This window comes from Nycticebus coucang, chromosome X (assembly GCF_027406575.1).
Source record: "Nycticebus coucang isolate mNycCou1 chromosome X, mNycCou1.pri, whole genome shotgun sequence".
Lineage (NCBI taxonomy): Eukaryota > Metazoa > Chordata > Mammalia > Primates > Lorisidae > Nycticebus > Nycticebus coucang.
Genome location: NC_069804.1, coordinates 181,298,657 through 181,319,879, shown reverse-complemented (window position 1 = coordinate 181,319,879; position 21,223 = coordinate 181,298,657). Strand labels below are relative to the sequence as shown.

The following is a 21,223-nucleotide window of genomic DNA, read 5'->3' as shown; positions in this document are numbered from 1 at the left end:
TAACATCTCATACCTCAGAAGACCACATGTTGCCCAGACAATATTCAATAACATATACATAATGCTTTGTTTTTGGTTGTGTGTTTTTTGGTTTTTTTTTTTGGTTTAGTTGTTTTTTTTTTTTTGTTTATTTTGATGTTGTTGATGTTGTTTTGTTTTTTAATTTCAACCTTTTACATACAGATCCTTTTTCTTTCTCATTTTTTCTAGTTTAATTATAATTTTCCATTGCTGCCTTTTTCAATAACTAGAACTTCATTTTTGCTAGTGTTTCTACCACTATAATTTGGTTTTTCACCCAATTTTATCCCGTAAAGTTTTCTGTTTGCTTGTTTTGGTTTGATTTATAGCATTTTTGTCTTTCCTCTCTACTTGGTGGAGGTGGGGTACTGTGTCTGATCAGGTTAGCAAAGAGCTGCTCACCTCAAGGGAACCACACAACTGGGCACCCCCAGAAGGTGGGTTTTTTTTAAGGTGTGTCAAAGTACCCTACTGTACACCTATATTGCTCTGTCTCCCTGTTTCTGTGCCTCTCTTCTTTTTGTCGATATTCCTTTTACCCACACGCTCTCCTTTCTCTATTTTTTTTTTCTTTTCACTCGGTCCTCATTTCTTTCATCCCTTTTTTGCTCCTCAGCCTTCTCACCCTTCTGGTCCTGTAACTCTTAGTCCACAGGCATGAGAACTTAAAGAGCAAGAGGAAGTGAAAGGAAAATTAGGGCAAGGAAACAGATAAAAGAAATCACTCATGAGGAAGAATCAGCAGAAAACTCCAGTCAACATGAAGAACCAGTCCAGAACAACCCCGCCAAGGGACCATGAGGTAGCTACTGCACAGGATTCCACCTACAAAGATAAGTTAGGAATGACAGAAAGGGAATTTAGAATACACATAAGAATAAAGAATTTCAGAGGTAGAAGACAAAGCTCTTGAGATAACTCAGATAGTAAAAGAGGCAGAAAAGAAGAGAGAGAAAGCAGAACATTCACTGTCAGAATTATGGGACTTTATGAAGCGTTCCAACATATGAATTATAGGAATCCCAGAAGGGGAAGAAGAATGCCCCAGAGGAATGGAAGCCATACTAGAGAATATTATAAAACAAAATTTCCCAAATATCACCAAAGATTCTGACACACTGCTTTCAGAGGGCTATCGGACCCCAGGTCGCCTCAACTCTAACCGAGCTTCTCCAAGACACATTGTGATGAACCTGTCCAAAGTCAAGACAAAAGAAAAGATTCTGCAAGCTGCCAGGAGTAAGCGCCAGTTAACCTACAGGGGCAAATCCATCAGAGTGACCGCAGACTTCTCTAATGAAAATTTCCAAGCAAGAAGGCAATGGTCATCTACATTTAATCTACTTAAACAGAACAATTTCCAGCCCAGAATTCTGTACCCTGCTAAGCTAAGCTTCAAAATTGACAGAGAAATCAAATCATTTACGGATATACAAACATTGAGGAAATTCACCACAACAAGACCAGCTCTACAGGAAATACTTCAACCTGTTCTGCACACTGACCACCACGATGGATCAGCAGCAAAGTAAGAACACAGAAATTAAAAGGACAGAACCTAACCTCCACACTGATGCAAAAGATAAAACTAACCAATGGACTCTCACAAAATAAGATGAATAGAATACTACCACACTTACCAATTATCTCAATAAATGTTAATGGCTTGAATTCCCCACTGAAGAGACTTAAATTGGCTGACTGGATTAAAAAACACAAGCCATCCATTTGCTGTCTGCAAGAAACACACCTGGCTTCAAAAGACAAATTAAAGCTCCGAGTCAAGGGTTGGAAGACAATTTTTCTGGCAAGTGGAATTCAGAAGAAAAGAGGCGTTGCAATCTTATTTTCAGATACATGTGGATTTAAAGCAACTAAAGTCAAAAAAGACAAAGATGGTCACTTTATATTGGTCAAGGGAAAAATACAACAAGAAGACATTTCAATTCTAAATATCTATGCACCCAATTTAAATGCTCCCAGATTCTTGAAACAGACCTTACTCAGTCTGAGCAATATGATATCTGATAATACCATAATAACAGGGGACTTTGACACTCCTCTTACAGAGCTGGACAGATGCTCTAAACAGAAATTAAACAAAGATATAAGAGATTTAAATGAGACTCTAGAAAAACTGTGCTTGATAGACGCATATAGAACACTCCATCCCAAAGATAAAGAATATACATTCTTCTCATCACCCCATGGAACATTCTCCAAAATTGATCATATCCTGGGACACAAAACAAATATCAACAGAATCAAAAGAATTGAAATTTTACCTTGTATCTTCTCAGAGCATAAGGCACTAAAGGTGGAACTCAACTCTAACAAAAATGCTTGACCCCACCCAAAGGCATGGAAATTAAACAATCTTCTGTTGAATAACAGATGGGTGCAGGAAGAAATAAAACAGGAAATCATTAACTTCCTTGAGCATAACAACAATGAAGACACAAGCTACCAAAACCTGTGGGATACTGCAAAAGCAGTTTTGAGAGGAAAATTCATCGCTTTAGATGCCTACATTTGAAAAAAAGAAAGAGAGCGCATCAACAATCTCACAAGAGATCTTATTGCATCGGAAAAAGAAGAACAATCTAAGCCTAAACTCAGTAGAAGACAAGAAATATCCAAAATCAAATCAGAGATCAATGAAATTGAAAACAAAAGAATCATTCAGAAAATTAACGAAACAAGGAGTTGGTTTTTTGAAAAAATAAATAAAATAGATAAACCATTGGCCAGACTAACGAGGAATAGAAAAGTAAAATCTCTAGTAACCTCAATCAGAAATGATAACAGGGAAATAACAACTGATCCCACAGAGATACAAGAGAACATCTCTGAATACTACCAGAAACTCTATGCCCAGAAATTAGACAATGTGAAGGAAATGGATCAATATTTGGAATCACACCCTCTCCCTAGACTCAGCCAGGAAGAAATAGAGCTCCTGAACAGACCAATTGCAAGCACTGAGATCAAAGAAACAATAAAAAATCTTCCAAACAAAAAATGCCCTGGTCCAGATGGCTTCACTCCAGAATTCTATCAAACCTTCAAGGAAGAGCTTATTCCTGTACTGCAGAAATTATTCCAAAAAATTGAGGAAGAAGGAATCTTCCCCAACACATTCTATGAAGCAAATGTCAACCTAATACCAAAACCAGGAAAAGACCCAAACAAAAAGGAGAATTTCAGACCAATCTCACTCATGAATATAGATGCCAAAATTCTCAACAAAATCCTAGCCAATAGATTACAGCTTATCATCCGAAAAGTCATTCATCATGATCAAGTAGGCTTCATCCCAGGGATGCAAGGCTGTTTTAACATACGCAAGTCCATAAATGTTATCCACCATATTAGCAGAGGCAAAAATAAAGATCACATGATCCTCTCAATAGATGCAGAAAAAGCATTTGATAAAACCCAGCATCCTTTTCTAATTAGAACACTGAAGAGTATAGGCATAGGTGGCATATTTCTAAAACTGACTGAAGCTATCTATGACAAACCCACAGCCAATATTTTACTGAATGGAGTAAAACTGAAAGCTTTTCCTCTTAGAACTGGAACCAGACAAGGTTGTCCTCTGTCATCTTTACTATTCAACATAGTGCTGGAAGTTCTAGCCAATACAATTAGGCAAGACAAGGAAATCAAGGGAATCCAAATGGGAGCAGAGGAGGTCAAACTCTCCCTCTTTGCTGATGACATGATCTTATACTTAGAGAACCCCAAAGACTCAACCACAAGACTCCTAGAAGTCATCAAAAAATACAGTAATGTTTCAGGATATAAGATCAATGTCCACAAGTCAGTAGCCTTTGTGTACACCAATAACAGTCAAGATGAGAAGCTAATTAAGGACACAACTCCCTTCACCATAGTTTCAAAGAAAATGAAATACCTAGGAATATACCTAACGAAGGAGGTGAAGGACCTCTATAAAGAAAACTATGAAATCCTCAGAAAGGAAATAGCAGAGGATATTAACAAATGGAAGAACATACCATGCTCATGGCTTGGAAGAATCAACATTGTTAAAATGTCTATACTTTCCAAAGCAATCTACCTATTCAATGCCATTCCTATCAAAATATCAACATCGTACTTTCAAGATTTGGAAAAAATGATTCTGCGTTTTGTATGGAACTGGAAAAAACCCCGTATAGCTAAGGCAGTTCTTAGTAACAAAAATAAAGCTGGGGGCATCAGCATACCAGATTTTAGTCTGTACTACAAAGCCATAGTGGTCAAGACAGCATGGTACAAAAACTGGCACAAAAACAGAGACATAGACACTTGGAATCGAATTGAAAACCAAGAAATGAAACTAACATCTTAGTTTATCTTGGTTCGATAAACCAAACAAGAACATACCTTGGGGGAAAGACTCCCTATTCAATAAATGGTGTTGGGAGAACTGAATGTCTACATGTAAAAGACTGAAACTGGACCCACACCTTTCCCCACTCACAAAAATTGATTCAAGATGGATAAAGGACTTAAATTTAAGGCAGGAAACAATAAAATTCCTCAAAGAAAGCATAGGAAAAACACTGGAAGATATTGGCCTTGGGAAAGACTTCATGAAGAAGACTGCCATGGCAATTGCGACAACAACAAAAATAAACAAATGGGACTTCATTAAACTGAAAAGCTCCTGTACAGCTAAGGAGACAACAACCAAAGCAAAGAGACAACCTACACAATGGGAAAGGATATTTGCATATTTTCGATCAGACAAAAGCTTGATAACTAGGATCTATAGCGAACTCAAATTAATCCACATGAAAAAAGCCAATAATTCCATATATCAATGGGCAAGAGATATGAATAGAACCTTCTCTAAAGATGACAGATGAATGGCTAACAAACACATGAAAAAAATGTTCATCATCTCTATATATTAGAGAAATGCAAATGAAAACAACCCTGAGATATCATCTAACCCCAGTGAGAATGGCCCACATCACAAAATCTCAAAACTGCAGATGCTGGCGTGGATGTGGAGTGAAGGGAACACTTTTACACTGCTGGTGGGACTGCAAACTAGTACAACCTTTCTGGAAGGAAGTATAGAGAAACCTCAAAGCACTCAAGCTAGACCTCCCATTTGATCCTGCAATCCCATTACTGGGCATCTACCCAGAAGGAAAAAAATCCTTTTATCATAGGGACACTTGTACTAGATTGTTTATTGCAGCTCAATTTACAAACGCCAAAATGTGGAAACAGCCTAAATGCCCACCAACCCAGGAATGGATTAACAAGCTGTAGTATATGTATACCATGGAATACTATTCAGCCATTAAAAAAAATGGAGACTTTACATCTTTCGTGTTAACCTGGATGGAAGTGAAGACATTTTTCTTAGTAAAGCTTCACAAGAATGGAGAAGCATGAATCCTATGTACTCAATTTTGATATGAGGACAATTAATGACAATTAAGGTTATGGAGGGGAAGCAGAAAGAGGGATGGAGGGAGGAAGGTGGGGCCTTGGTGTGTGTCACATTTTATGGGGGCAAGACATGATTGCAAGAGGGACTTTACCTAACAATTGCAATCAGTGTAACCTGGCTTATTGTACCCTCAATGAATCCCCAACAATAAAAAAAAAAAATATTGTGTGTGTGTGTGGTGGTTGTAGGGGGATGTAGAGAATGTAGTAAAATGGTAACATTTGGGGAGTTGAAGTGAAAGGTATTCAGACATTATTAGTATTATTTTTGCAACTATTCTGACAGTCAAAATTTATGTGAAGTGACATAATAGAAGTGATTAACTTTCTAGGGAGAAAAGTATAGACAACAGAGAGTAAAAGCCGGAGGGGTCGACCCTCAGGAAATGCTCACAGTGGATGTGTAGATTTCTGAACCTCCAAGCACATACAGGCATTCAAGAAATGATTTCTTTTATTTTGATAAACTTCAAGTTTGACAAAGGACCCAATGCTAATGCTTCTCAAATCTCGGCTCAGAGTGACAGACAGCAGCTGGTCCATTGAACTCCCTCTAGATCCACGCTCAGAACCCAGCCCACAAAGAAGAAAAGCTGAGAACTGGACAACTTCTTTCAGGTGGACACTTTGGCAGGTGGATGTATGGTTGAATGTATGGACAGACGGGCATATACATGAGAGTTCAGATGTAAGAGCTACTAAATACCCATGGGGAAAGAAATTATGCAAATGAATGATGCATCATTATTTATTTTTAACAAATCAGCTCACTCAAGCAAAAACACCCTATAAAGTAGAGTTTATCAGGAGCATACTAAAATTACAACATTTAACGTGAGAAGTCTACTTAATATGCTGTCCAATATGGTAGCTACTAGCTACATGTGGCTATTGAGCTCTTGAAATGTGGCTTGTCCAAACTGTGATGTGCTCTAAAGTAAAATACACATGAGGTATCAAACATTAATTTTTGTTAATTACACATTGAAATATTTTAGGTATGTTGGGTTAAAGTATATTATTCAATCAGTTTCATCTGCTTCTTTTTAAATGTGGCCACTATAAAATTAAAATGACACATGTGCCTCATATTTGTGGCTCACTTTCTATTTTTAATGGACAGAAAATGCTCAGAGTTGATGGGTGAGTTTGTAAGAGGCTACAGCCTAGCTGATAAATGGCTTTCCAAGTTTTTGCTCAAATCTTACCTTGTTGGCGAAGTCTTTGCTGTCCGTCCTATTTAATAGTACTCCCTTCACCCTGGCACTCCCCAAGTCCCTTCCTTGATTTATTTTGCTTCAAGACACTTGTCACCTCAGACATACTATATGTTTTACCTATTCCACTTGTCTATTATTGATGTCCCTCACTAGACAACCTTTTGTGAGGGTTTCTTCTCTGTTTTGCTCACTTTTATATGCCTGACACATCATCAATGTGCACAAGATTTTCCCACTTTGAGTATTTAGCAGTCACACCCTAACTCAGGCATCTACTTGCCCTTCCTTTTATCCACTCAACCATCCACCCATTCTCCAATAGGGCCTGGTGAAAGCGTAAATGATGGCACCCAGAGACAAGGCCACGGAGGAGATGTTCAGCCCAGGTTTATTAAAAGGGGATACGAGACACCTGGCCTGGATAGTGCAAAGGTGATGTCTGCTCCCAGGGGCAGTTAGAGACCACTTTTATGTGGGGCCATGGGAAGGGGAGGGGAAAATTCCACAGCTTGCCTGTCAGGTTAGGGTCTTTTGGCCCAAATTTTTCAGGGGGTGGGATAGTCAGATCCTTTGTGTCTTTGTTTTAGGAGGAGAGGAGGAAGAGGGGAGGGGGTTCCTGTGTTGTTGTGTTAGGCCCCCCAACAACTGGCACATAGTGGACACCCATAAATTCTTTGTGGAATCTATTTTTCAAAATAACTTTTGACCAACTCCTGAACTGACCATTACCCAAGTCCCGGTTTTGGATTATGTCTGGCTCCAGTTTCATCCTGACCCCTTTCCCATTGTCCATCCCTTCCCTGTTTTAGAGGGTTCCTTCCCATAGAGAAGGGTCACGGGCAACTCCCTCTTTGTCCACCTTCCTTCTTGCCTTGATTTCAAAGCCAAAGCTCTTAGCAAATATAAGTGAGGGGAGGAAATACACATTTTTTGCAAAAGGTGGCAGCCATCAGGACATGTGGGCAGAGAAGCACACGTGCTAAAAGTGTTCGTCTATTTCATTTTTCTTGGTCTATATGTCTACCTACCTTTGTCAGAGACACCACTGAACACTGCCTCTAGAAAGGATTTAAAGGTCACATACCCCACTGGTCAAGTCATATCTTGCAAATATAACAATCCAACAAATAAGAGAAAACCCCAGAGAGCCCCTTAAGGCCAGCCCCCTCTTTGTAGCAATGGGAACCATGCGGCCCAAAGACGGGCAGGGTCTGCTCAAGATCTCACAGTGAGGCAATAGAGCTGAGCTTGGCACCCAGGCTGTCTCCCTTCCAGACCATCGTCTCCCTGTCTCTGTCTCCCCATATGGTCCAGTTTTAGGACAGAGGAGAGGGTGGCTGGGCACGAGATAAGAGGTAGCTGGGCTGGAACCACAAGGATGAGCTGGGTGCATTTTGTAAGCGTCCCATGAACTATAGGTCACTAACACATTTATGTGATTAAAGAACCAAAATAATGCTGAGTGCTCTCAGTGCAACCAGCTGAGAAACTAAAAGCTTCTTTTAGACAAGAGAAATTGTTACTCATTACAAAAATAAGGGTGGGGTGGGTTTATTTTTTCTTTTCCATAATGAAAATGAACAAATATGAAGTTAAACCTAAAACAGCCCATCTGTTTAAAAGAAAATAATTTCAAATAACAGGCCCATAAGGACCACCCCCCCATTATTCAAAAAAATCTGTTTTTTTTAAAATTGGGTATTGGTATAAGACCAACAAAATTAAATATTTACTGTTAGCAGAGAACAACCCTTGGATGTTGAGAGCAGGGCTGGGGGACAAAAATTCCTTTCTGATAAGCTCTATTTGATAGCTAGAAATCAAAACCACCCAGTTGTATGTTCTGCTGACTGCAGGTCCGTACAATGCTGGGGCCTGGATGCTTCTTCTGCTAGGGCCTAGGAAGTATGGGTGGTGCAAGGAGCAGGCTGCAAGCTGGGCCTCCTGGGGCCTGGACCAGCCCAACTCCTGGCAGCTTGCTAGGGAAGCCTGAGTAAGTCTAGTTTTTTTCCTCAGGCCACAGCATTCTCATGTGTAAAATGAAAAGATTCTAAGAGAATTTCCATTTTTTTTCTATCCTTTGGTCCTAGATAAATACATAACCCTTAGTCTTTGGCCAAAAGTTCTAGAATTGTTATCATTTATATAACAACAGTTGCCCACCTGCCCAAACAAAAATAAAACCTCCATGCTTTCAAGTCTGATAATTTCAAAAAGGACAAATCAGTCCTTTTCAAATATACTTATCCTTTTCAAATATTTTAGGTAACTTAGACTTTAACTTGCTACTAGAGAATCGTGGAATATCAGATCCTTCATATTCCCCAAATCCATTCCTTCCTTGTACAGATTGGGAAACTGAGGCCCAGAAAAGGGAAGCGACTTGCCCAGAGTGCTAGTTGGTATCAGAGTTGGACCTAGCGCACACGCTGCCAGCCCCCAGGTGGATATTCTTCCCACTGTCCCACCAAGGACCACCCTGTACCCCAAGCTCAGAAAGCTGATCTCAAACAGTGAATCTTCCAAAGCACAGATGCCAAACACCAAACTCTCCCATTTACAAACTACTATCATTTTGCTTGATTATGTGATGGTGCCTAAAATTGCTGAGTGGCATCTGCTTTCAAGTGACTTGCAGAGTCCGCCCCTTCCAGATTAATAATGAAATTCAGGGCTAGATGCTTAGGCCAAGGATGAGAATTGAAGCCACTCTGCATAGCCACCCTGTCCTAAGCACTCATTTTCAACATGATCTCCACTTAACTACCCCTGGCAAATCAGGTTGGTTTAACAAAAGAAAGAATGGCTAGGGGGACACCTCAATCTGCCTCCAAGCCAATTCAAAGCAAAACAGTGCTCCTCTCTTCATAAAGGAGAGAGCACGCCCAAGCTCCTAGCAACACATTCCTTTCCAAAAAGGTTCCTAAAATTCACGTGGGGGAGGGGGAAGGGACTAAACAGCTCTACAAACGCGTGGCTGCCTTGTCTCTGGAACTGCATAGCAACAGGCTCAGCAAGGCCGTGATCTTCCTCTGAGGGTTCAAAGGGCTTTCTAAACCTGCTATTTACTTTCTAGGGCAGTCTTTGAAGACATCAGCGTTCATTAGGGGCTGGTTAATATGATAACAGGTTTGTGTTTTTAAGAGAAGTGAAAAAACATTATTGGGAAGAGCTAGACAGAGGTTGGAGTGTGTACACACCAACAAGGGCCAAGGACACCTTTTCATGACTGTCATGTGACCTTGGGCCAGTACCAGTTCCTCTCTGTGCTTCAGTTTCCCCATCTATGATATATGAGCCCTGCTGGCCTCACCATGGGGAGTCTTCTACACTTCAGGGTTGGGAGTGGGAGGTGGCGGAGGGCTGTTTGAATTCAGTCCAGCCAGCCTTTCCCTCCTGAGAAGAACTCCTGAGTTTCTACAGACTTCTCCTGAGGCTTCTCTCCAAAAACAGACAACCCCTCCTCCTTCAGGACAGTGCCCTATACAGATCCTGGGGCAAGTCCACCTTCCAATTTTTATAAGGACCCCACTCCAGAGCCACTGAAAGCCAGGCAATCAGGATACCCTGGAACTGCCTAGATCTGGGACACACTGCATGGTCTTTGAAGTCCCTCCCAAGTCAGAGACTTTCATACTAGTTTGCCTGGGTGTCATTTATACAATGTCAAAGGAAGAGACAAAAGGACTTTCCATGTCAAAAAAATAAAAATAAAAAACCTGGCTTGCTTCTGTTAAATTTCTCAGGTCAAATGGGAAGTCAAAATAAAAAGTGACCAGTGGCATCCTTGAGCCTGGTATTTACAAGACCATCTCACCAACATCATCTCTTCTGGACCTCCCACAATACTGTAAACTGGGTGGTAACGGCATTCTGATATCCCTGACAACTAAGAGCACTGTGGCTTGGGCAGAGACTTGCTTAAAATTTCATAGTTGGTCAGTCTCCCAGCCCAGACCAAGCTTGTGCTCTTCCCACCACATCATGATGTTTCTGTGCCCATGTGTGAGCAGAGATGACCATCCAATCTGGCATGGCCAGGGTGCTATATTGAGGCATTCTCAACTTGTGTCAAAGGATCCTTAAGGAACCAAGAATAGGCTTCCAATGAGGAAGGAGTAATAAATCTTATACTTCTTAGTGATCCTGAGAATGCAGCAGGCATCTACAGAACTCCTCCTCCAAAGATAAGAACAAACTTTACACTGAGCTCAAATAACCTTGAAAAACAAAAGAAACTCTGTAACGAATAACAATACCCTGGTTTCTAAGATCTGTAGCCATAACTGTGTAATTAATAGTGAACTGAAGAAAAAACAAAAAGGTATAGAGTTTGAAAAAAAAAAGTGTTCCCTGGAACTCAGCATTTCACACCTTGAGGCACGTTGAGTTTTCACTAGCAATTAAAGGTTTCTTCCTCTATATTGTTGGTGTAAATGTTTGTCTTTTTTAATTTCCCATTTTCCTGCAACACCAAAGGATCTATAGGGCCCCTTAAATTAGATGCAACATTGCATATTACTTTGTGGTGGTGTAAGAAGACCCAGAGCCTTCATCAGATTCTTAAAGAAGGGAAGAGCCTCCAGAGAGTCAGGAATCATTTTTGTATAATTTGAGGTTCAAAAGTCCAGTTGGAGTTGGTATCCCCAGGGGCAATCTCAGAAGAGCCTTGGCAGTCTTGTAGTCTTGGCCATTCTGTAACTTATGAACAGGAGCAGCTTTATATCCAGTATGGCAGCATTTGGGGTGGGGGGCGGGCCGTAAGAGGGCCTTCCTAAGCCCTGAACACCTCCCTACCTGTGCCTTAAAGGGCAGATTCTCTTCAAGGCATGGCAGCTCTTGCATCCCATAATTCAAGTTAGAGGCTCCAAATTCTCCCAAGGACGGGAGTCCCGCTAAGGCACAGAGGGCTGATGACAGTACTTTTTCAGGTAATGGGGAGGGGATGGAGAAGAGCAGGATACAGGCCATCAAAGATCCAGCAAGGGGAAGGTAAGGAGACTGAACCCAAACTGGTTTGCTCAGGATTTGGCCAAGGACCAAACCACAGGCATGGCTGAAAAGTCCAGACAGCCTGTCCCCAGCCACACGAGGAACAGGGCTTTAGACCCAGCCCTTCCTATGTAGGTACCACCTTCCAGAAAGGATGTTGTGAGGATACTAGAGACAATGTCAGCTTTAAGTTCTCACCTCCTGAGATGAAATGTTCTGGAAAAGGCAAAATTCTCCTCCCAAGATAGGGGAGTGTGTGAGGCCTGAGGCTGCTCTTTATCACTGCTGGGCAAGGAGGTGACGACTGGCTCACCTGGCCACCTCTCACACCCCATAAATCAGGTTTTATGGACTCAAAATAGGAAATTAATGTGATTGCTAAGGATCCCCACCCTGGATCTGAGAAAGCAGACTTCCCAACCACCCAGGGTAGTGAATCAGCCTGCTACTCTGGGGGTCCACTGCTGCTATTTGGGAAAATGGGGGTAAAAGGAATTTGTAGGACCATCAAGGAGCCCTTATTCTCGGGGCTATGAAGAGGAGGAGAGAATCTTGAGATTTCACTGTTGCAGCCACTCAGAACAGGTTGGGAATCGGGACCAGCCTCTTGGGAGGCCCCAGTATGATAATGGCCTCACCCTTTGCTATAGGTCTTTTTTTTTTTTTTTTTGTAGAGACGGAGTCTCACTTTATGGCCCTCGGTAGAGTGCCGTGGCCTCACACAGCTCACAGCAACCTCCAACTCCTGGGCTTAAGCGATTCACTTGCCTCAGCCTCCCGAGTAGCTGGGACTACAGGCGCCCGCCACAACGCCCGGCTTGCTATAGGTCTTAACAGGCAGGGAAGGACTCCCCGGCTGGTCTGCTGTGCAGGGCATCAGCTTTGCTCCAAAGGTAACACCCAGGCCATGTGCTGGGCAGTGTCCAGCTGCACTGGTTTGCCCCAGTGGGATTAGTGCAGTGATGCTCCTTGATACTTTCAGGGCTCATTTTGTAGGCTGTGATGGCAAAGACCATGAGAATGGTCTTTACCCCATAGCCGGGGGATCACTAGAACCAACTGGATTGTTCACTTTAATTCGAATGTCAGCACAATTATTTTAAAACCAAGTGTGTCAGATTTGACTCTATATCCCGGAAATTAATTTTAGAGTGGCAGGGAAATAAAATGGCATACTTCTTTGAGCTTTGTTACAACATGTTCGTGCAGCAAACTGCGAAGAAAATGTAGTAATTAGAGGTTAAATTAATCCTTGACAGACAAGCAGCTTAGAAACGCTGTGCCCTCCTCCCCAAGCCTAGCATAATGCATGCCAGTCTTTCAGAATTAGACACGCCAAGCATGTGACGTTGGCAACTGCACCAAAACTACTGTCCCACTTAAAATTCCAAGGTCGGCACTGGAACTTCCAGAGGCAGATATTAACACTGAGATCTCATTAAGAACAAAACCCAAACCACCTGCCACCACTGCCAATGGAGCCCCCCCTCCCCAGTCAAGCCATCCATGGGGCTGGCCGCCCCACTCTCCAGCAACAACTTCAATACAAGAGGAGACACACTCCCTTCCAATCCATTCTCCAGCCACTTTCAGAATTTGAGTTCAGATTCCAATATGCCCCTCTGCTCTCCTAAATGGTGCTGAGCCAAGTACACATTGACATCAGGCAGATTATATTACACCAGTTACAAATGTTCCTCCTCATGGGCTGCGGTGCCTCTCACCATGTTTGCGCTGCCTCCGAAGGAAAGCCTGTGTGCTCACGTGTGGGTGCAAAATGGGTGTTCTGCACTTGACTGAGAATTGGAGACAGGGTTCTGTTTACTCTGGGATCACTTTACTATGGGCACTCAAGGAAGTCAGGCACTTATCTGGGCCTCAGTTTCCTCTTCTGTACAATCATGGAGATTTATTCTTCCAAGTCTAAAATTCTCCATCTCTCAGCATACAAGTTTACAGGTGAAGTGTACAGGAGCGGAGCTCAACCAGGTAGTGCAGCCACTTCCTCCTCTCCCTCCCCTCTGTGACAGCATGTGCCTTAAAGAGGCTGAGGATGGGGTTTCAGGTACAAACTCCGGCAAAATATGACTCATGGATGGGGGTGAGGCTAGGACAACTGGACAGAAGATTTGGGATTCCCCAAAGCATTCAGGATGATTTGACTTTGTTTTTATCTTGCCTTTAGTCCCTGAAGGCCCATATATCTCCTCCAAAGGTGAAAGGCATGAGCCAGGGCCACCAGGCCTTTTTGACCCAGATGTCATTCACTCATTCATTAGCTCAGACCCTGTGGCCTCCAGTCATCTCTTAAAGAATCAGCAGAAATGTGTCCCTGTGGCCTAGTATCCAAGTACTCCCATAGGTGGAAGAAAGGGGAAAACACATGGCCAGCTAGTCAGGTCCCCTTCCAACCAGATGAAATCCCCTAGTCTACCCCATCCTTCTCCGGGCCTCTCTGCCTTAAGAAAATGGCATTTCCCAAACCCCACTAAATGTTATTTACTGGGCAAAGCAAGCAGCAGGGTACACGGAGAGGGCAAGGCAGCTGCCAAGAAAATGAGGGCCTAGGAGGCTCTAACTGAGCTGTGCAGAAAGGGGCATTGGCTGTCCTGGGGTCAGAGGGCAGCCAGGACAGCACTTGGTTGCCCTGGGTGGGTGCCTTCTCTGGGGATGGAAAGACCAAGGAAGGGATGGAGGAGTTTGAAGCTGATGTCCCAGAGAGGCCCAAGAGAGCCTATCTGGGCAAAGAAAAGTTCTTACAGACTTTGCAAGGAGCCTTTTCCTTCTTGTGTGCCCTCCTTTAGGGCCTGTCTCTGCCAGCCTTTCTCTGTGGAGCTCAGTGCCTACAGCTAGGGATGCCCCTTGCTATCTCTTCCCCTGGGAGAATCTCATCAGACTGTTTCATATCTGATTGCTTTGTAAATTATGGTGAAATGAAATTTTAGGAGGAAACTTGAGGCTCAGAGGAAACCAGGAATGCTTTGTGAAAGAGGAGAAAAAAAGAAAGCAACTGGAGTGGGGAGGCAGAGGGGAGGAGGGGAGGAGAGAACCCAGGTCATTTGTGTCCAGCCCCTCCCCCCTTGGAGAAAACTTTCCTGGGGCTTCAGCAGCCCTGGGCTGGTAATTTGGGAGCAGGACCCCACCCTGACAACTTTCTACAATCTGGCATGTAAACATCTCACCTCCATGGGGAACCCCCTCCCCCAACTGCTGGGACAGCTTGGGACAGCTCCATGAGGCCTTTTCATTTTCCTTTGATACCGTTATAGACTAAACAACAACGACACAACAAAAATAACAAGAAATAAGCATTTGCAACAAATCCCATCAGATTCTTTCTGATTTCCAAAGTTTCTCGCCTCAAAGTCCTGAAGATGTTTAAAAACTTAATGCCTAAAAAATCAGAGCAGTTGCAACCAAGCTTTGCAATGCCTCTCTCCTGCCGTACAGTTGACTGGTGCTGCCTAGGTTACTCCTCGTGGCGTTGTGAGAGGTGTATGATGGGAATTGGTTTATTGTGCTGATCCATAGTAACCAGCTCTGGTTCCTCCATCATTTATCTCCCTCCCCAGGGACATCTGGGTTGGTCTATTCACACTCTCAGCATTCTATCTGCTCCAACAAACACTCAGCCTTTTCTGCTTGGATAAGGAGATTTTTTAGTTACATCCATTATATGTGTATCAACACTTATGGCAGCAAGATAATTGCCAAAGAGCTCAGAGGATAAAAGGTCCTTCTTCATAACGTTCACCCCCACCCGTTTAAAAAATCAATACTAACATCAAGCAGGACAGTGGCAGATTCTTACATGGCTGCTGCAGCCTCAAAGTTAGAAATCTGATTTTTTAAAAACACCCAGCTGGACTAGAAAGAAAAGAAGAGGTTCAAGAGTGAGTTTAGAATCCACACCCCGCTGGTGCACACGTGTGTAGATGGAGGGCCTTTTTGTCCTTGAAACCTTTGCTAAATAACTAGAAAGCAGCAAATATGCTCTACATTACATGAGTTTTTGTGAAATACGTCAGTCTAACTTCAAAGAGTTTAGATCCTGTTATTTGTACACCAAACCACTGATTAAGAGGCCTGCCATCAATAGGTCCTCAGATCACTGGTGCAGTAGGAGGGCTGGAGAAGAGTTCCTCTCTGGGCTACCTCCCGACCTCCACTGTCTATGATTCTGGGTTAGAAGTGCACACTTGTAAAAGACACAAGAGAGGGAACACTTCCCCCTTTTACAATGTTTTGATTGGCCTTCTGCCATTTCTTACTCCTCTCTCTTATCCCTGCCCTTCGGACCCCATTTCATTATTTATCTAGCCGTTTTTCCCAATGACAAGGTGAAATTTGGTGTTTCACTTCCCCAGAAAATGACTATTTGGTTCACAAATCATAGTATTTTAGAGCTGGAAGGGACTCAGACTCAGAGGTCATAGTGGGAGGCAAGAAGGGAGGATGGACTTGCCCAAGATCACTGTGCCAATTAATGGGGAGAGCCTTTTAGAACACAACTTTCCCAGCTCCTAGGCTAATGATCTGTGCAATGCACTGTTGCAGAAAAAAACAGAATCTTTATAAAAAGCATTGGCTGCTTATGTGAAGTCCCTTTATGACAAGTATTCTGAGTATTTTCAGAAGAACCACTTGTCTAAGATCAGTTTCTTCTCATTTCATAATTCCAAGTAGTAATTGAGTTCCCTAGGGATGGTCCATTAACAGGTGCATGTTAAGACTTTAGGTGATCAATTTAAAAGGGAAAAAAAGGTATTAAACATGCTGGTCAAGTTTAAAAAATCCCTTTTCTTAGTGAAAAGAGTTGATAACAGTAAATCTACCTTAAGCTGAAGTGAATGTGTAGCCCCACCCCCACCCCAGCAACAGGCTATTTCCTAGTTGAGTTAAAAAATTCAGTGACGTTCCTGTTTCAACCCACACATCTGTGTCACTGTCAGCGTCAGTGGCAGGAAAACAGACAAAGTCACCCTTTGCTAATGATTTCCTAACATGGAATTTCCTTGTATCTCCTAAAGGCTTTCTTTTTCCAACGCCAAACTGTCTTCCCCACTTAAACACATTGTACTGAAGGAAAACTGAAAATGGCCGGAAGAGGATGATTTTTAAGGAGATCTTGTAAGGAAGAGCTTCAGCTCTTTGTGATATTTTTAAAGGGGGAGGGCTGCTAGTTTTTCCAAAGCCAGCAGGAACACAACGGAGAGATTTCCTCCCAGTCATCTGGAAATCTCTCAGCCCCATTTCTTTCTTTCGATTGATTTTCCTGCCTCCCTTTTCCCAAATTCCACTTTGAGCAGCATTCTGGCATCAGTATTGAAGGAAACACTCAAACACTGGAGGCAGGCACCCAGAAAGGGCAAGGAGGGGCTCCAGAGCAGGGAACAGGCATTGGAGAACCACCAAAGCACAAAACAATATAGGGGCCATCACTCTTTCCCTCTGGAGAATATCCTATTTAACATGCAAACTGGTCATCAAGAGAAAAGAGGGCTGTTACTTTAAGGGAAAGAAGCTGATTAGCTGCTCTGGCTGGCAGCAAACAGCTGGTCTGTCCGGCAGGTTCAAGGCCATTTCAGCTTCTCTCTTATGGAGGCACCATATGTTCCATCTCGCACATCAGCAGCTTGATTTTCCAATGATCTTGCTCCAGAAGAGAAGCACAAAGGGGGGGGGGATAAGGTAGAACCAGTAGTTTACCCTTTGATTACTTTCTTGTGGTTTTAGATGCAGTTGGGTGTGTGGGGGTGGGTGGGGGGAGGTATTAATGCTTTACCTTCTCCAAAGACCAGAGAAAAAATGTTTGACCAGCACTCATTAACAACCTCCAGAGATGGGAAGGGAGTCCAGAAGGAGAAAGATGTAAAAAGATGCAAAAAGGCACAAATAAAACGTACACATCAGATTAAATTGCAATAGGAGGGGTGTAGGCGGCGAGAGATCGGGTGGAATCCAACTCGCTCCGGAGACCAACTAGCCTGAGTTTGGGCCCCGCCCACTTCTCCTCATTTGTCACTTTTTCTAATTACCAGTGTTCCGTCTCCGAATAAACTTCACGAGAGAGGCTGACCACTCTGGGGGACAGGAACGATGCAGGTCAACAGACTGGCCAAAGTTACTTCTAACATTATATTTAACATTTCTCAGTGCAAGCCCACTTCCCATAAGTTTTGGAGAGGGACAGGTGCAAGGGACCGGGACCCACTAAGTCTTCAAGCAAAGCCAGCAGCCTAAGCGTGTTGAACACCCCTAGGCGCCAGAGTCTGGGTGGGTATAGCGGCAGCAGGCCGGCGCATCGGCCAGAGAAGCTCGCTTGTCCTCACTGCCCGCCCAAGCTGCACGAATCCTGGAGGTGGCGGCTATCTCTGCGCCTCCAAACAAAGTGCACAAGCGGAGAGTTTGAGGCCCTCAGTGTGTGTAGAGGGTAGTGAGGGGGTGTGACAGGAGGGTGCCGGAAGGCTTTACCAGTGCAGCCAGACACCGGGCGGCTAAAGCCTCAGAGTAGCTGCGTGGTCTCACCCACCGGCGGGTGCGACAGCCACACTGAACCCAGGCTGCGACGGGCGCCCGCCGCAAAGCGAAACCGAGGAAAGGGCGCCCCCTATGCCCGAGCCCTGCAGGCACATCAGTTTTAGTCGCGTCTGCTCATCCGGCTGAGCGTTTGCCTCCTCCGGCCTCTGCACCCGCCAGCTCGCTCTCGGTGCAGTGAGTGCGGCCATCTGGGCCGCCGGGATTTAGGGAGTCCACCATGGCCCGCTGGGCGCACAGCTGGGGTCGGCGACTAGGGTACCCCGCACCTTGCAGGATTCCCGTGAAGGGTCCTCGAAGCACGGCCCCTTCCCCCATCGCCTACACTTGCCTTCGGTCCCAAGCGGCTCCAAGCCACTTGGAGGCAGCCACCCCCGCCCCCTGCCTCTGCGTCCCTTTCCCCTTCCCTCTCTCCAGCCTCCTGGGAAACAAAGGGGCTTTTTATAAAGCGGATTGTTGGCGGCGGCGGCGGCGGGGGTGGGAAGGAGGGGGAATCTATAAAGACAAGAAGAGGTGGGAGGGAGGAAAGGAAAGAAGCTGCGCGGCCTCCAGGGGCCCGGAGCTGCGGTAGCGGCCGGGAAGCCCCGGCGGGTACGCTGTAGACCCCGCCCGGCCGGTGGGCACCCTGGAGGCGGCCCACGCCTGCCAAGAGCTGGGCCGCGCGGCTGTGATGCTGCGGGCGGGTTCACCATAGCCAGGGAACATGATGCCCCAGCTAGTAGGCTGGGGCTGATGGGGATGGCGTGATTCCTGCGAGGGTCTCCCCCAGGAGACCCAGGCTCTTTCCCTAGCCAACTCTTTCGAAATTGCTCAGGCTGGGAAAGACTTTGCGTCTTTGTTCCAGCACAGCCGCCTCTCGTAAGCTCGGCTCGCAGACAAAGTCCGGGAGCCGGCCTGGGTCTGCTACCCGCAAACAACACGTTTGCGTTAGGTTCCGCCCCCCCTCCTCCCCGGGGTTCCTTCTGGGCCAAACAACAAGGGCAAGCCACCCAGCAAGGGGAATCCCTTCTCCCCACGTCCACTAGCCACCCTGTGCTCCCGCCCGCTCACACACACGCACACTCGGGGTGTCCAGCTCAGCCGCACCCAGCTGCAGGAGCGTGGCGGGAGTGAATGCTCCAGCCCGAGGCGCGTCTGTTTGCCCAGGTTCCGACGGCTTCAGGGCCGAGTTTTCTGGCAGTCTAATCCTATTAATGTGTGCTCAGTCCGAATTTAATCACAGATCAGAATCAGACGGCATCGCCAGCTTTCCAGGAGGCTTCGGACACACTGCATCGGGACGGAACCTGGCCAAGCCAACTGGCCGAGAAAAGTATTTGGCGGCGCTCCGGGGGGCTTCCCGCCCGCCCTCGCCGGCGCCGGGCTCCCGGCTCTGCTGCCACACCGATGCCCAGGAACCCAGAGCGCAGAATCTGGCGCGGGAGCATTAGGAGCGCGGGGTAGGAGCCCAGTCCGGGCTACCTCAAGCCCCAGCTCCGCTCAAGGCTGCTCTCCCGAGGAGTTGGCGGAGGAGGGAGCGCAGGAGAGCGGGCTTGGCTCACGCACTTCCACACTCCGGTTCGGAGGCGGCAAACAAGGTTGGGGTGGGGGGAATCCTTCACCCAGCGCCGACTGCCGACCTGCAAAGGCAATGTCGCCGGTGGCACCCCACTGCAAGCTGCCGAGGGGCTCTGGGACCGAGTGGGAGCCTTCTCGTAGCCCAACGCGGCTTGCGACCCTCTACCTTCCCTCTCCGGTACGTGGCTGTCCCCGCCGGATTTCAGATACCCGATGGGCGCCAAGGAGCAAGCACAGGCCAAGGCCCTTGGCGTTGTGAGCGTCGCTCAGCCTGGCCAGAGTGGTCCGAGAGGGGGACGTCCTTTTGCCGCGCCAGGTGGGCCGTGTGTTCAGAACAAACTTTAGGGTCTCCAGGTTTGAAGCACCCCGGGGCCCTGATTTTCAGCTATGGGGACCATAAGTGGGAGCTACAAGTGCACCCCGGCGCCCTCAGAGCAGTCGGACCTCCCTCGCCCTCCCTCAGCCTTACCGCGCTGCGGAGCTCCGGAGGCGGCGGGAACAGTGTCCGAAGGCGGGCGGCCGCCGGCGCGGGCAGCCTGGCCTCAGGCGCCCGCCGAGTGGCCCGGCCCGGCTGCAGATCCTTCCTTGGCTAGCGGCCGGTGCCCCCGCGCCCGCCCGCCGCCGGCCGCTTCAGCTCGCGGCCAAGTTCATGCTGGCGGCGCTGCAGTGGCGGCCTCAATATGCTCGCTCCATTCCCACCGCCCGGCTCCGCGCCGAGCGCCCGGAAGGTGGAGTTTCGGGGGTTTAAGTTACTGATAGGCATTTCTCACTGCTGTGTCACTCGGGGAGGAGGAGACACGCACGCCGCACACTCACACACCCTCACACTCACGCCGATGAGCGGCTCCGGCCTTAAAGGGGAAGCCACGCTGCCCTGCCCACGACCCTGTCGACCCCAGGCATCGAAACGCGGGGGTTCCAGGCCAGGATGCGGCAGAGGCCATCCAAAGCACAACAGCAGCCCAAGGGGCCTCCCAGACCCTCCTGCCGCTTTTCAGAGGGGAAAGCAGCCTCAGGCTGGCTTCGCTGTGGCCGCCTGAATTCGCCAGTCGACTGGAACCAGGGCAGCAGGGGCGGGATCAGAGGGGCAGACCGGGCTTGGGTGCACTCACCTCGGCGGCTCCGCACCAAGTGAAGGGTGGCCTGTTTGCTTGGCGTCAGGTGGCTCTCCTAGACGGTGCGCTGACGGGTAGAGGCGACAGCAGGGTTACGGAGTGCCTCCGGCCACGAGCAGACACTGCTCGCCCAAGGGCCGCAGGCGGACACTGCACGCTTGGGCAACCTGCACCCTGAAGGTATACTTCTCGCGTCTGGGGAGAGCGAGTTGGTGAGCCATGGGCCCCGGGACAGGCTGAGAGCAAGCAGCGAGAGTGGGAAAGCCAGTACTCACCAGTGACAGGGCGAGAGAGCGCTCAAGACTG

General features: G+C 46.4%; 1 protein-coding gene across 3 annotated transcripts in view; it reads right to left on the bottom strand.

Annotated features, from left to right (window-relative positions):
- Positions 1 to 20,519, bottom strand: part of MAMLD1 (mastermind like domain containing 1) — a 145,326-nt gene extending 124,807 nt beyond the window's left edge. For all 3 annotated transcript variants that reach the window (XM_053580313.1, XM_053580314.1, XM_053580315.1), the window contains exon 1: positions 20,272 to 20,519. The gene's annotated coding sequence lies outside the window, so the exon portion shown is untranslated. The remainder of the gene's footprint in view (positions 1 to 20,271) is intronic.
- Positions 20,520 to 21,223: the final 704 nt, after the last annotated feature.